A 16,280-nucleotide genomic window follows, 5' to 3' on the forward strand; every position below is an offset into this window, starting at 1 on the left:
ATTGGACTCGAACTCTAGACCTCGTGTTCGCAAGGCATTAACGAAACCACAACACTGCAGTAGGGCCGTTGTCAGCCGTGCAGAGTTATTTATAATAAGAATAACAGGTTGATGGCCAAACGGTCGACACAAACAGTGTTAAAAGAAATTAATGTAATTTTCTTTATTTAAATTGTGTCCACCGTGAGGAAAGTGCACGAATCAAAATTCCAAGTTTATTTTCTTAACCCTAAATACATTGCCAACAAATATATTCGTAGTAAACCGATACAATTCTGTCCATTTGAGACGTTTCAGTTCAGTTTTGTACTCCGCCACGGGCCATATGTACATTGAATAACTTAATATACATTACAAATCGATTAAATGTTCATAGAGTTCCTCGTGGTGCAGCGTTAGAGGATCTGACTGGTAAACTACATGTATAGGCTTTATTGAGGGTCATGGCTTCGAATCTTCTGTAGTGCTGTTTATTTATTATTGTTACTTTTCCTCTTCTCTTCTATAAGATATGTTTCAAACTCTTTTTTTATCTCAACTTATTTATTCGATTTATACAACTGCATTATTGGCATATATTTATACCAAAGATCTATGAGTGGATTGGAAGGTGAGCGGGTCTTTTGGTGAATCTCAATTCTTTCTTTAGTCCAGCCGAGCAACGGCTGGACTCTTGCATCCCAGCGGTTTCTGCTTCTTAGTCCAGCCGAGCGGCTGCTGGACTCCTGTTTTTCAGTGGTTTCTTGCACATCCGCCATCGGCGATGTGCATTCTTTTTACCGCGTTCTTCTTTAAGTTAGGCGTGCAGCCTAACTTATTTTTTTCTTGCTGTTTGTTTCTTTCTTTCTTTCTTTCTTTCTCACAATTGACTACTAGTGCTACATCCGTGATCGGATGTGGACCAAACGCATAGCCAAGCCGTATTGGGTAAGTGGCTACAAAGTCTTAAAATGTTTTAATATCGGAGGTCATCCAGGGGGTCACAGGGGTCAAAAATGGTCATTTTTGCCTCATATGTGCCGCACCCCCCATTATAATTAGGGGCAAAACATGGAGACATCTAGTCTAGTGTTTTGATAAACAAGAGATAACCACAGGCAATGGTTCTGCTCTCTGTGCTTCAAAACGTGTAAAATTTCGTCTGGATTCGTCTATTGCCAGGTGGTGAGTGCCGTGCATTCTCTAAATTCAGTAAATTTCCATCGTCAACCGTGTGGAAAATGTCATACGGCCGGGCGGTTTCACAAGTTGCCAGCTCTAGCATACCAGTCGCTGCCTGGCTATTGCAGCTGCAATCCATACATCAAAACGTGTACATTTTGGCTATTCAACTGCAATCCATACACCCTTCATGCAAGACATGACTGGAATCGTCCACACATGGAGTGAATATTACAAACGGAGTCACCCATTGAGGTAGGCCCATTCGAAATTCACACGCCCTGTGTGGGAGATTAAGATAATGTCTTCCGGAGAGGTGAGACATGACTGGAATCAAGACATGACTGGAATCGTCCACACAGGGAGTGAATAATACAAACGGAGTCACCCATTGAGGTAGGCCCATTCGAAATTCACACGCCCTGTGTGGGAGATTAAGATAATGTCTTCCGGAGAGGTTGTATGAATTTCAACTGGAACAGCCCAGTTGGGGTGTATGAAACCCCAAGTGGGCGATTCACACGAAACAAACTGAGGTATGTTCAGATGCCAATTTCGTTACATATCTTGAGTGTAACTTGTGATGTGATGCCTGTATGCTAGATATAAACAGCTACATCATTTCCACTGATGGCTATAGGGTGTGGGTGTGTGTGTGTGTGTGTGTGGGGGGGTGATATCTTGACTAAAACTGCATCACGCCTTCCCATGATGCATTTATGAAAATCAATAATCCCACTACATGTATATACATGTAGTTTCTACAGATGACGCAATAATGGTGAATAAGGGGGTGAGGGGTAAGTAAAATGTTGAAATATGACCGCATTAAACCACAAAGGCCATGTGAGGTCAAAGGTCAGGTCAAATTTAAAGTTGCTCCGATTGGGCTGTAACTCGGGGAAAATGATCCCTGACACTTGGGGAGTATGAAACCGCAAAAGTCATGTGAGGTCAAAGGTCAGGTCAAATTACAAGTTGCTCCGATTGGGCTGTAACTCGGGGAAAATGATCCCTGACACTTAGGGAGTATGAAACCGCAAAGGCCAAGTGAGGTCAAAGGTCAGGTCAAATTTGAAGTTGCTCCAATTAGGCTGTAAGTCGGGGAAAATGATCCCTGACACTTTGGGAGTATAAAACCACAAAGGTCATGTGAGGTCAAAGGTCAGGTCAAATTTAAAGTTGCTCCAATTAGGCTGTAAGTCGGGGAAAATGATCCCTGACACTTTGGGAGTATAAAACCACAAAGGTCAAGTGAGGTCAAAGGTCAGGTCAAATTTGAAGTTGCTCCAATTAGGCTGTAAGTCGGGGAAAATGATCCCTGACACTTTGGGAGTATAAAACGACAAAGGTCATGTGAGGTCAAAGGTCAGGTCAAATTTAAAGTTGCTCCAATTGGGCTGTAAGTCGGGGGGAAATGATCCCTGACACCTGGGGAGTATAAAACCACAAAGGTCAAGTGAGGTCAAAGGTCAGGTCAAATTTGAAGTTGCTCCAATTAGGCTGTAAGTCGGGGAAAATGATCCCTGACACTTTGGGAGTATAAAACTACAAAGGTCATGTGAGGTCAATGGTCAGGGCAATTTTGAAGTTGCTCCAATGAGGCTGTAAGTCAGGGAAAATGATCCCTGACACTTTGGGAGTATAAAACCACAAAGGTCAAGTGAGGTCAAAGGTCAGGTCAATTTTGAAGTTGCTCCAATTAGGCTGTAAGTCGGGGAAAATGATCCCTGACACTTTGGGAGTATAAAACCACAAAGGTCAATTGAGGTCAAAGGTCAGGTCAAATTTGAAGTTGCTCCAATTAGGCTGTAAGTCGGGGAAAATGATCCCTGACACTTTGGGAGTATAAAACCACAAAGGTCATGTAAGGTCAAAGGTCAGGTCAAATTACAAGTTGCTCCGATTGGGCTGTAACTCGGGGAAAATGATCCCTGACACTTGGGGAGTATAAAACCACAAAGGTCAAGTGAGGTCAAAGGTCAGGTCAAATTTAAAGTTGCTCCAATTGGGCTGTAAGTCGGGGGAAATGATCCCTGACACTTGGGGAGTATAAAACCACAACGGTCATGTGAGGTCAAAGGTCAGGTCAAATTTGAAGTTGGTCCAATTGAGCTGTAAGTCGGGGGAAATGATCCCTGACACTTGGGAAGTATTAAACCGCAAAGGTCATCCGAGGTCAAAGGTCAGGTAAAATTTAAAGTTGCTCTGATTGGGCTGCAATTCGGGGAAAATAATCCCTGACACTTGAAAAGTATGAAACTGGAAAGGTCATCCAAATTCAAAGGTCAGGTCAAATTTAAAGTTGCTCCGATCAGGCTGCAACTTGCGGCAAATGATCCCTAACACTTGGGGAGTGTAAAACCGAAAAAGGTCATCCGAGGTCAAATTTAACGTTGCTCAGAATATGAAACCGAAAAGGTCAACCGAAGACAAAGGTCGGGTCAAATTTAACGTTGCACAGTATTGCTGCGTGATGATGTCATCACAGTCATACGCCTAACTTACCTCGTGCCCTTGCAAAGGGCACAGTTGCTCTAGTCTTTCTTTTTTTCTTTCTTCTTCTTCTGTCAACACTATGCACGATCTGTCATCGTAGCCACATGCTTTCAGCCATGTTGACCATACTTGGTCACTTGAACCATTAGGTGGTGCCACAGATGTCACATGATAAACTTCCGGTCAAAAATCATCCACTTCCGGTCAATGACAAAAATATGATTTTCACTAAAAATGCTTCTCCTCCTACATATTACATAGCACCGTGACATCACTTGCACACATGCATCACCTATACCCAGTGTCTAAAGGTTATACCACATAATTGGGATCAAAGGTCATTAATGGGTCACTTCCGGTCAAAAACCAAACATTTTCAAAAATTTTATTAGCCAGAAAAACATAGCAGAGTAACAGTATGTCACACATGACTTGTTATTACATAGTAAATATGCAGTATTTTTTCATTTGGGGTCAAAGGTCATTAAGGGGTTACTTCCGGTATAAAACGAAATACCTTCAAAAATTGTTATCAGCCAATAAAAACATAGGAGATTGATGGTGTGTTCACACATGAATTGTGTTTATCTATTGTATACGTGGTATTTTTTTAATTTGGGGTCCAAGGTCATTAAGGGGTCACTTCCGGTATAACACGAAATACCTTCAAAGATTTTTATCAGCCAAGAAAAACAAAGGAGAGTGATGTTGTGTTCACACATGAATTGTGTTCATCTATTGTATATGTGGTATTTTTTTATTTGGGGTCAAAGGTCATTAAGGGGTCACTTCCGGTATAACACGAAATACCTTATAACATTTTTATCAGCCAAGAAAAACATAGGACAGTGATGGTATATGTTCACACATGAATTGGGTTTACGTAATGTATATGTGGTATTTTTTTATTTTTGGTTAAAGGTCGTTAAGGGGTTACTTCTGGTATAAAACGAAATACCTTCAAAAATTTTATTGGCTAAGGAAAACACAGGTACGCAAATGTCAGCTTCAAGGTGTAGAAGGGAGCACTATTGTCATAAATAACACTTAATTAGAAATATGATTGGTTTTGTTTGGAGGCAGTGGTTTAAAAACTCTGAAAAGTGCCAGTGCTCAAAGTCACCACATTTTACGGTAGGCCTACTGGGCAATTACCCAATGACCCCACTTTTCACAGTTTTCATACCCGATGATGACTAACCCTTTTTGCTGTTTTCTGCTACTTGACCATTCAAATTTTCCAACATCCAGAACCACCTATGATACTACTGGAACATACCCGTCAGTTCAGATAGGGAGCCCCCCCCCCGGGTTTCAATCCTGCACCTTAAGGTGGTATTGGAGGCATTTTTTAGATATTAGAAAATGCTTTGAGTAAACCTATGTTTTAAACAGATTAATTGAGTAGGATAAAGTACACTGATCAATATGCCTTTTGTTTGTTTTCTTTGTATCCTATTGTTTCTATAGTTAATAAGCTAAAAGGACTGTGAAGGCTCATTAATATGTATTTTTTGCCAATTTTGCTCAAAATCAATGAATAAATGTTCATGCACTTTTATTTTGCACACTTTTGCCCTGAAACTTGGTCAAAGTTTTTCTAATATGTTCTAATGTATTATATAGTGAAGCCGCCCCCTAATTTGCAAATTTGCATAATTAATGAGCTAATTTGCATAAATGCTAATTAATTATGCGAATTAGGGCGGCTTCCTCATTACTTATGCATAAATTATCTGGAAGTCATTAGGAACACGTTGACCAAGTTTGAAACCAATATAAATATTCTATCAAATAAAAATGTTATGAACATTTATGTGTTGAATTTTAGTAAAATATTGGCAAAAATTACATATTAATGAACACTTTCAAGTCATATTAGCTGACAATGAAAACACACCTGAAGGGGATGCATTTCTGTAATGCCCCCTCCACGTTTCACTCTACCCCGGCCCAAATGAACCTGGGGCAAAGCGGAACGACCTTTTTCAACTTCACACCATTTAATAAAGCTGCATTTTTTATCAACTTCATTAATGTCATTTATTAGTTGCAGTCCTAAGGTAAGATTATAAACCTTAGGCCTAAGTTTTGCCTTGCCTTGCTTCGTAATCCTGTTTGGGCTGGACAAAAAAAATTTGGTCCACTTTGCCCCGGTCTCCCCTATTATGAAAACCGTATGTCCGATTTTAGCTTCAAACAAAAGGCATACTGATCAGTGTTCTCTGCCCTACTCAATTAATATGTTTAAAATATAAATAGAACACTTCTAAAATGCCCCAATACCGCCTTAAAAGTTAAAATCTTCATTCCCATAACAGAAATGGTACTATGACGTACATTGTACATGCACATTTGATCTTACTTGACTTATTACTCTGTTCGTTACGTAGTTTATAGACTAAATAATCAAATAGGTCATTGCGAAATTATTACAAATTGTTACGTAAAATGTGCACATAACGGTAACAAGTTTTAAACTCATACTCAAATTCGCACCAACTCGCTGCGCGAATGCATGTTACAATTTCAATCAAAGTATAGTGGAAAGAGAAGATGCTATTACTGATAGGGCAACCTTCATCTCACAGCAATGCGTCGCTATTCAAGTATGAACTATATGATGAAATCAGCATTGACCAGATTTATCGATTTCACATCATCATAATCAAGGCATAAACTGTCAGTGTCACTGAAGGAAGTTTCGTGTTGTCGTGCGGAGAAATTCGTCAGTCGAGATGGCAGCGAATACAGGATCAGGGATGCATTGCCATCTATATGCTTTAAGTAGCATAAGTAATAAGTGTGGAAACAAGCACAAATTTTATGGAATGGATCGGGCCGGAGATGTTTATGAGTGTGCTGTTAATCCCAGTACCGGTACTAGCAGATATGAATCCCCACAGCTGTGGTTCAACAAGGAAAGTTTTATGCCATAGTGGGGAAGTTCAACATAAAGCGTAGTACACATACACCGTACATAGAAATCATACCAGGAAAGGCCATGGTAAGACTTGTTTGATTTGTTAAGTCATATTCTGTTTAATTTACAATAATATCAATAATCATGATTTAATCCCATGTAAATTGAGCGCATCAAACTTCTCTTCTCCCATCCGTGACACAGCTAACAGTCACTATTTCCGAAAAATGTTGTGAACAAGTATTGTAAATAAGTGGTAAATGGCATGTATAACAGTATTCGTGTCCTGGGGGCACCCAACTGAAATTTTGGTAGGGGTCGTGCCGAACTTTGGGAACTAAGAACTGATTTTGGGCAAAATTGTGGCTTGAATGAACTGAAATTTCATTATTTTTGATGGGCCTTGTGAACTAAAATTGGGCCAAATTTAGGTTTTGGAGCTAAAAAATTGTCCAAATTTGAGCTGAAGTCGAGCTACAATTGTCAGAGTGTGGGCTCAAAGAACTGGGTCATGATCCAAATGCGAGTCTTTCCCTGTATTAGATATTCATGCTGTGTTTTGAATGACTGAGATGTGCAAACACATCTGTTTCTGAATATCTAAGGTTATCTCAAGTCAAATATCTAATTTTTTTACTCAGTTTTACTGTGTGACTCCAAGATTATTGACAATTTTGGTGGTTTCTGCTGTGTAGGCTATTCTACACACACGCATTAAAGGTTATAATGATAAAAGAGTATTCCGAACCCCGGGAACCAAATTGAACAAATTTCACCCCACCATGTTTAGACACAAATGGAATCACCCACAGTACAGGGTGAATCAAAGAAAGTGCAATAGAGAAAATAATCCATTTTTATTTAAGAACCGAGTAGAACCTTCTAGGTTTTATAACATGTTATAAATGATATCCATTAATGACCTTGTGTGAAAAAATCAAGGAATTAGCAATTACCTTTTTGTTTTTATGACACATTTTATAGCGATACCCAATTTTAATGTTTGTCCAAGAGACATCTAAAATTTGAATGTCAGCCCACTTTGTGTAAGGTAGATTTGGAACAACTGTCATTATCTTAACCTCATTGGCAATGAAAAATGTGTCAGAGTGAGTGAATTACAAAATATCCAGTAAGCTGGACATTGGGATTAAAATACTGGAGTTGGAGTCGAGTGATGTATGAAAGACTTAAAGTAGTCAGTTTCAGAGCTGGTGCCTTAATCGTGCATTGTGTGCTCTCATTCAAAATACATGGTACCTCATGGACAAATAATGAAATTGGCTATCGCAGCAAAAGGACTCAAAACAATTAAACGGTAGTTGTGATTTACTTCATTTTGTCACAGAAGGTGTCTATTGAGTGTGGCATTTATAAAAACTTTCAATATTAGGAAAGTTCAACTTGGTTCTTACATGTACATAAATGTCGATTCTTTGCTCTATTGCACTTTTTTTGACTCACCCTGTATATTAATGTATCAATTTTAAAGTACATTTGCCATTATATTCACATGGTACATGTGCATTGCTTTGCACCCAAAATCAGTGACTGTGTGTCTAAAAACACTAGTGGCACTTCCTGGTTGTAGCATCACTCCCTGACCAACCTTTCTAAATATATACCCACAATATCACATAGCACCCAAAGAGTCCCATGTGGCTCTTTGTGAAAGCATTATAGGTGTCAATTCGTCCATATACTGCCTGGTGCAAAAAGTGAAAAAATTCATAATTTACTGCATTGGAATGTGTGCAGTGCAGTGCACATATGTGACTTTGCTGCATTCACACTTCACATAATTTCCACAAAAAATGATCTGATTAAAATCCAATCTGCAATAGCCCAACATGTTTGGAATATGTAATAAGAAGCAAACATGATGGAAAATGTAAAAAAATATGACCATTGGCCAAAAATGCTTAACTTTGTCAAATTTATTACTTTTGCGACTTTGCTATTGAAATGTAGAAAATTGCTATGTCTATTCTCAAACATCCATCGCTTTTGTTTTCTCATTCAGTCATTCACACATTAGTTGAGTAAGTCCAGGTATTTTATATGGAAGTTCATTTTAGTTCCATTAGAAGTCAAAGTTATAAAAGTGAAACTACTCAGAACCAGTTCAAATTTTCTTTCTGACATAATTTTTTTTATAAGGCATGGCATGTTGCTTTATGAGCATGTCATTTTCAAAATTGCCAAAATTACCATATTTTTTACCAAAAATATGCATTTTCCAGAATTTTTCCAAGTTAATCCATATCCTGAGCCTTAATTATAATTCAACTGAAAGACCATCCCACCCCTCACAACATACCATGAAATCACCTCCCTACTCATTTGTGGAAATAATAGTAAGTGTCCGACAATAGGCACTATTACCCTACATCAAATAGCAGATATTGCACATACACGTAGGCCTATTTTGTTAATCACATTGTTTTAATTTTTGGTCATTCTTTTCAGATTATTGAGGTTAACGACACCTTTGAAGTTAATGAACAAAGAAGACAAAAATTTGACGATCCACCGACAGTCACTTTCAGCGACATAAAGAACTCCCCCAAATCTAAGCGAGTGACAGTGAATGGACAAATAGAGTTGTGTCTAGATGTTCTTCAGAGCCATTGAAACTTGATTGACAATTTTTGAGATACCCATTTAAGTCAAAGTCAAATGCTCTAGGGGCTAAGTTCCAAAGAGAGTGGGCCATTTATCAAAGTCAAATTTTCAATAGAAAAATACAGCAAATATTATTGGGTAAATTGTAAATAAATATCCTATTATCACCATAATTGTGCTCTCAAACATGTGATTTGCACTACCAAAGAAATCCAATCAATATAAATGCAGTCACGAAAACCATATTTGAATCTTGGTGCAAAGGAAATTTGATTCAAGTAAAAGTTTTTTTTATACAATTCTTTTAGCTTTTTGTTTGACATGTGGAAGTGCATTTTGTTTTTCCATCACACCAGGCACTCAATATAGGATTTCTTCAGCTCCTGTGCCCTTGTAGAAACTGCGCGTGGCAAATCATAAGTTTACCCCGGTGACGCCGCTGCCTCTTAAGCTCGTCTACCCAGGTTAGGGCAATTTCCCCTACTTCGAAACAAGTCTTAAACCATGCATTGTGTCTTCTCTCGCAGTTGATAAACCGTTTATGACTTGTTTCTATAGATAGAAAATTGTCCTAGTAAGAAACGAGTCTTAGATTAAATACTTTGTCAACTCCCGAGTTGACAAAGTATAGCATTGCGGGTCCTGGGTACTGAGGACTAACCCGCATATTTTACATTATTGATTTTTATTTAGGGTCAAAGGTTATGAGGGTCACTTCCGGTGTTAAACAAAATACCTTCTAAAATACCTGGCGGTTGTGCATGCTCGCGGTCGCAGGCGACCGCAGTTATATCTAGTTCTTCTTCTTTCTGTCAACATTTGACATAATTGGCTCTAGCTCCCTAATTATTTGACCGATTTTAACCAAACTTGGGCAAAGGCTCCACTACCCCAGCCTTTACATTTGACATGACCCATTTGGGGTCAAATGTCACGCATGAGTAATTTTGGCTAAAAATGCGATTTTTACCAAAAATGCTTCCTCTTTTACAGATTACATGGTAGCGCAATGAGACTTAGTCATCGGCATGGACTGTAGTTGGGGTCTATGGGGTAAACACAGATTTGGGGTCAAAGGTCATTAAGGGGATTTTTTCAGCACATAACAAAATAACTTCAAAATGCTTCTTTTCCTACAGATTACATGGTACAGAGATACGATTGACACATATGCATTGACATTAGCTGGTGTCTATGGGGTAAACACAGATTTGGATTTCAAGGTCATGAAGGGGTCAAATTACCTTAAAATTCACTATTTGCTGCATATTAAGTGCTCTGATCATCAGAATAATGCCAGAATGACTATAACATTGGGTGCATATAGGGTTATAATCAGATTTGGCTTGAACATGGGGAGGGGTCTGTTTTGGGGTCAAAAGGGGTAAAAATTCTCAAATTTGTCCAATTCGAATGAAAATTAGTATATGTGATCACGATATGATTCAAAATATGATGGAGGTCATTTCAAGGTCACCAGAGGTCACCTAAAGGTTAAAAGGGGTAAAATTCCAAAATTCGTCCAAATTAACTTAAATTAGAATATATAATATTGATGTGATTTAAAACAAAATGGAGGTCATTTCAAGGTCATCAGAGGTCAACAAAGGTCAAATTGTTTTATTAGCTAGATTGTTATTAAACTTAATGCCTACATCTTTCACGAAAATGCAATTTTGTTTCAAATCTTTTCAAGGTCATCAGATGTCACTTCAAGGTCACGGCTGGACTTCGCAGCCTTACATGGATGCAATATATCTAGTTCTTTCTTTCTTTCTTTCTTTCTGTCAACATTTGACATAATTGGCTCTAGCTCCCTAATTATTTGACCGATTCTAACCAAACTTGGGCAAAGGCTCCACTACCCCAGCCTTTACATTTGACATGACCCATTTGGGGTCAAATGTCACGCATGAGTAATTTTGGCTAAAAATGCGAATTTTACCAAAAATGCTTCTTCTTTTACAGATTACATGGTAGCGCAATGAAACTTGGTCATCGGCATCGACTATAGTTGGAGTCTATGGGGTAAACAGAGATTTGGGGTCAAAGGTCATTAAGGGGATTTTTTCGGCACATAACCAAATACTTTCAAAATGCTTCCTTTCCTACAGATTACATAGTACAGAGATGAGATTGATATGCACTGACATTAGCTGGTGTCTATAGGTAAAACACGGATTTTGAGTTCAAGGTCATGAAGGGGTAAAATAGGGTTGATTACTGAAAATCACCTTAAAGTTCACTTTTTCCTGCATATTAAGTGCTGTGATCATCAGAATAATGCCAAAATGACTATAGCATTGGGTGCATATAGGGTTATAATCAGATTTGGCTTGGACATGGGGAGGGTCTCTTTTGAGGTCAAAAGGGGTAAAATTTTGAAATTTGCCCAATTCAATTGAAAATTAGTATATGTAATCACGGTAGGATTCAAAATATGATGGAGGTCATTTCAAGGTCACCAGAGGTCAACCAAAGGTCAAAAGGGGGTAAAATTGAACATTTTATCCAATTTAAATGATTTTAAAATGAAAATTGCAATTTCGCAAACCAAACGCTTTCTAACGGTGAATGTAAAACAATTTGCCTAACTTAACAGCCAATATAACAGAGTTAGGCACTAATGCAGGCTACTCTACACACCGTTAAAAATCATAAGATGTATAGTTAGGCAAAAATTTGAGAGCATACCGCACTAAACTACAGAGTAGATCACAAGTTATTGATACAGTTACATAATCATCTTATACACAGCTATTCACAGACGATAATCTATGAATGTAGATTGTCCCGCTTTGGTACACAGATAATAGTCCTTTCTATTCAGAGGTTCTATTTACTCTTGGTCAGTCATGCATGTTAATAATACTAAAGAAATTGACTTGAGGCGTTTCATTTAATTCCCATCACAGAGCATACCTTGAGAGGACACTTGGCTCATTTACATGGCAGTCGGACTCTCCATTGTATTTGTTCATTTGTGTATGGAGAGCAATGGCGACCCTTCATTGTATTTGTTCATTTGTGTATGGAGAGCCATTCTTGGAGCCCATGGGACTCAGGCTAGGTCCTCAGGTAGAGTCAGACGCTGTATATACTAGAAACGCATATTCTTAATTCCGCGTTTTTTCAATGTTAGCATTAAATTTGTATTGCCCGGCAGCGCGCGCAATGGAAAAACCTGAATTTGTTACATAAAAAGAAATTAAAATTAAAAAAAGTCGGGTTCCACCTGAGTACATATTAAATGGGTGTAGAAATTGTTCTGAAAATATTAATTAATTTAGACAAACATACGGGATATAATGAACCTTTGACATGATGACATGATTTTATTAGTCGTTTTATATCACCTATACCGTGTGTCATAATACCAATATTTTGTAATTTTATATAAGAACTAATATTTTGCATCATAAATGCGCAGTCCATATGTACAAACGAATACTAATCTTCAAGATATTAAGCTTTAGAAGACTTCAAAATAAATGTCACTAAGCAGGTCATAGGTGCTGGCCTTGTCCTATTGTACTTGTTCATTTGTGTATGGAGAGCTCACTGACCTGTATAGAGGTCAATGGGAGCTAGAGCTTCTTTACGGGGCACTATCGGTTTCAGGGCGTAGTTCATTGAACTCAATGGGCTGTTATTTGAAGTGCTTTTATGTTATTGCAAAACGGATCGTGGCGAAAGCTAATAAATAATTCATACCAGGGTTTAATTGATCTGGGATGCGGACATTTCATTATTCGCAAACCACCGGGATTCGATATAGGTTTGCGTTGTAAAATGAAAATGTGAATAAGAGTGTCATCCCCCTGATTCCCATATAGAGTGCTTGCACGGAAGGTCATTGGTTCAAATCATCCTACAGACACGCTCCAACAGATATGCAAATGCATGGAGTACAAAATATTTACTTTGATCAATACCAGTTAAACAGGTGATTGGTATTGTACTGCGTGCATTTGTATGTCTTCTGGAGCGTGTCTGGAGGATGATTTGAACTAATGACCTTCCGTGCAAAACCCTATGGCACTGATCGATTACCATCACTTTAATAATTTTCTAAAGTCGGACGCCATATCACATTTTTTTATATTGCAACACATTGCTATATGCTATGAGCTCTCGTATAAGGTATGTACATTTTTGCTGTGTTCTTTTTTATACCGTCTTTCAAGGAAAACAACAAGACGATTACGCCTTATATTAATGTTAGAGATATGTACGTTATAAAAATCACAATAATAAACTTCATATGACTAAAATTAGCGTATATGGGATCAAAGGCACCATTTTCAAACACTGTCAGATAACTGTGAAGTCACTTAAAGGTCACGGCTGGACTTCGCAGCCTTACAGGGATGCAATATATCTAGTTCTTTCTTTCTTTCTTTTTTTCTTTCTTTCCTTTCTTTCTTTCTTTATTTATTTTTGTTTCTTTTTTTCTTCACATTGCCAATTTACACTTCTGCTGTATTTCATAATTATTAAAATGTCTTTATATGAAATATTAAATGAATAAATCTTGATTGATTGATTTCTATTTCCATGTATCAATGCTTGGGTTTTCTTCAACATGTTCGATTTTGGTGGTTTTTTTTATGTATATTATTATAGAAATGCATAGGCCTAATAACTGCATATGCATATTTCGCAACCTCGCTTCAATAAAACCGTCCATATGTTTGGTATACAACATTGAATAAGGGGGCAGGGGGGGGGAAGTCATTGAACCGTGGATGTGTCACAGCAAATTTGCACTTGATTGTAGCTATATACAAGATACAGAACGTCAGGATGACGGTTGAAACTTAAATTTCCTCAATTAAAACAATGTGACAGGTGGTTGCCCGGGGTGGTTGACACGCTAATTAGTATTTCTCATTCATTTGGATGAGAAAATTTCAATTCTCATACTTTTGTCCAATTCTCATCGTTTTGAAAGAATTCTCATTACAATTTTTCTACTAGTGGTATGAGAGATACAAATTACAAATACACAATGTAGATGGCGTCCTACACAATTACCGTTACACTAGCCATTATTTTCATTATCGTAACTAAATAGTCATCTACCTGTAACGAACTTCATTGTTAGTGTCTGCAAAATACAAAGGAAGTTATTCAAGTTTCTTCATATGAATTAAGTACCCATGGAAACCTTTGAAAAAAATAATGTATAGATAAATTCCGGGGATATGAGTCATTCACTGTCATGTCAACAATATTGTTGACATATTATTTTTCAATAGATTGCAGTCGGGATTGCAGTGAACAGATATTTACCTATTCTGGGCCAGTCCGTTAACTTTCTATAGATATAGAAAATATTTGACATATAAATTATAACGTACGCTCGTATACATGGGCTCCTTTTACCATGCAATTTTGCGTTAGTTACAGTTAGTGTTCTTTATTAAAGCCTTAACGATTTAGGTCAAATTTTAATTTGATCATTCTTTGCCAAAAGGTTTTAAAATATTATTAGTAACAATGAGCTACAATGTCAGGAAAGTTTTCTGGTCATTTTAAGTCAAACTAATGAGGTAAATTGAAAACACAAACAAACAAACAGTATTAATATTAAACTATAATCTAGTCAACTGGACTTACTATTTTTTGAGTGGGAAATTTTCACGTCCAATCCTGAACGCATCATCAGCCCTACTGATGTTGTGGCGGCAAAAGTTCATTGACCTGTGAAACGGATGTTGTAGTATCACAGGTCACCACCTTTGAGTTCAACCTGAGAGGTATCTTCCTGATCGCTGAACTGTAGGCCCCGGCCAAGTTGTGACGTAGGCCGCCTCCCCTGTTAAGTGAAGGCTCCTCCCGTTTCACGTAAATCGCTTCTTTGACCCCTCTCTCAAACCATCTGCTTTCTCTGTCCAAGATTTTCACATCCTTGTTATCAAAAGAATGCTTTGTAATGTCCAAATGCGTATAGACGGCGGAGTCACCGCAACCAGTGCTAGCTCGTCTATGCTGGTACATGCGTTTAGCAAGCGTTTGTTTAGTGTCCCCTATGTACAGCTCTTTGCATCCACTGTCTTGACACTGAATCGCGTAAACGATGTTGCTTTGCTTATCTTTGGGTTGTTTATCCTTGGGGTGGACTAGCGCTTGACGTAAAGTGTTCTTGGGTTTGAAAGATACCGGTACCCCTTTGTCACGAAAAATCCGACGGAGTTTCTCTGAAAGTCCGGAGATGTAAGGGATAGTGATGTTCCTACCGCGCGTCACCTCACCGTCATCCTGAGTCTTACGTGCGGGAGCGGTTTCGTCGGTAGATTTGGTCTGAGCGAGTGCTTTGTGAAAGGTGCAATTACGATAACCGCAAAGGTTCAGTGCTTTTTGTAGATGTTCCCGTTCCTGTTCCTTTGCGTCCTCACTAGAGGGAATAGTGTTCGCTCTATGAAATAAAGTGCGTATTACACCCAGTTTGTGCACCAATGGGTGGTGTGATTCAAACAACAGATACTGATATGTGTGCGTGTCCTTGCGGTAGACCGATGTTTCTAGGCTGCCGTCGCTTTGCACTGTAACCAAACAGTCCAGAAACGCAAGTTTGTTGTCTTTCAGTTCTTCCTGCGTGAACTTGATATGTTCATTGACCTTGTTGATATGATCGTAGAAAGGGGCTAGTTGATCTTTACGTAGCTTTACCCAAGTGTCATCAACATAACGATACCAGTGCGAAGGGGGGGTACCAGCATACGATGTAAGGGCCAACTGTTCAAACTGTTCCATAAACAAGTTTACGACAATCGGTGATACTGGTGATCCCATTGCGCAACCATGGCGTTGTCTGTAGAACTTGCCATCGTAGACAAAGTAGGTCGTGTTCAGACATAATTCAAGAACTTCACAAACTTGATCTGGACTGACAAACAAACAAACAAACAAACAAAAACTTAGGTCCTACTTATACTATCTCAGCCGTTTACCTGTTGGGTTCTAATGGGGATTTAAAGTCATGAGTTAAATTTACACTTGCTCCGTTGTCCTGAATTTAGTGGAATTCGATTACGTGTAAGTTGGGACATCTGTAAACATTACAAAT

This window comes from Amphiura filiformis, chromosome 11, assembly GCF_039555335.1.
Source record: "Amphiura filiformis chromosome 11, Afil_fr2py, whole genome shotgun sequence".
In the NCBI taxonomy this organism is placed as follows: domain Eukaryota; kingdom Metazoa; phylum Echinodermata; class Ophiuroidea; order Amphilepidida; family Amphiuridae; genus Amphiura; species Amphiura filiformis.